We start from the raw sequence: 1,326 nt of genomic DNA, 5'->3' as shown, positions 1-1,326 counted from the left end.
GGGCCGTTTTGGCCAGTTTTTGGCCTGTTCTTGCATTGCGCGGTGACCGTCGAGAGCGGAGCAAAACGTCAGCCATCTCAGCACCCTGGAACCCCCCGGGTGGCACAGGGCTGGATGGGGCTTTCGTATAGCAGGGACGGTGCTGCCTCTCGCTTCGCTCGCTGTCCGCCGCTCGCCGCTCGCTCGTGCAGCCAAAAATGGCCAGTTTTGGCCCGTTTTTGGGCCGTTTTGGCCAGTTTTTGGCCTGTTCTTGCATTGCGCGGTGACCGTCGAGAGCGGAGCAAAACGTCAGCCATCTCAGCACCCTGGAACCCCCCGGGTGGCACAGGGCTGGATGGGGCTTTCGTATAGCAGGGACGGTGCTGCCTCTCGCTTCGCTCGCTGTCCGCCGCTCGCCGCTCGCTCGCGCAGCCAAAAATGGCCAGTTTTGGCCCGTTTTTGGGCCGTTTTGGCCAGTTTTTGGCCTGTTCTTGCATTGCGCGGTGACCGTCGAGAGCGGAGCAAAACGTCAGCCATCTCAGCACCCTGGAACCCCCCGGGTGGCACAGGGCTGGATGGGGCTTTCGTATAGCAGGGACGGTGCTGCCTCTCGCTTCGCTCGCTGTCCGCCGCTCGCCGCTCGCTCGTGCAGCCAAAAATGGCCAGTTTTGGCCCGTTTTTGGGCCGTTTTGGCCAGTTTTTGGCCTGTTCTTGCATTGCGCGGTGACCGTCGAGAGCGGAGCAAAACGTCAGCCATCTCAGCACCCTGGAACCCCCCGGGTGGCACAGGGCTGGATGGGGCTTTCGTATAGCAGGGACGGTGCTGCCTCTCGCTTCGCTCGCTGTCCGCCGCTCGCCGCTCGCTCGTGCAGCCAAAAATGGCCAGTTTTGGCCCGTTTTTGGGCCGTTTTGGCCAGTTTTTGGCCTGTTCTTGCATTGCGCGGTGACCGTCGAGAGCGGAGCAAAACGTCAGCCATCTCAGCACCCTGGAACCCCCCGGGTGGCACAGGGCTGGATGGGGCTTTCGTATAGCAGGGACGGTGCTGCCTCTCGCTTCGCTCGCTGTCCGCCGCTCGCCGCTCGCTCGTGCAGCCAAAAATGGCCAGTTTTGGCCCGTTTTTGGGCCGTTTTGGCCAGTTTTTGGCCTGTTCTTGCATTGCGCGGTGACCGTCGAGAGCGGAGCAAAACGTCAGCCATCTCAGCACCCTGGAACCCCCCGGGTGGCACAGGGCTGGATGGGGCTTTCGTATAGCAGGGACGGTGCTGCCTCTCGCTTCGCTCGCTGTCCGCCGCTCGCCGCTCGCTCGCGCAGCCAAAAATGGCCAGTTTTGGCCCGTTTTTGGGCCG

This window comes from Musa acuminata, unplaced genomic scaffold (genome assembly GCF_036884655.1).
Source record: "Musa acuminata AAA Group cultivar baxijiao unplaced genomic scaffold, Cavendish_Baxijiao_AAA HiC_scaffold_81, whole genome shotgun sequence".
In the NCBI taxonomy this organism is placed as follows: Eukaryota; Viridiplantae; Streptophyta; class Magnoliopsida; order Zingiberales; family Musaceae; genus Musa; species Musa acuminata.
The sequence above is the reverse complement of the archived record's forward strand: the minus strand, read 5'-3'. Positions refer to the sequence as shown.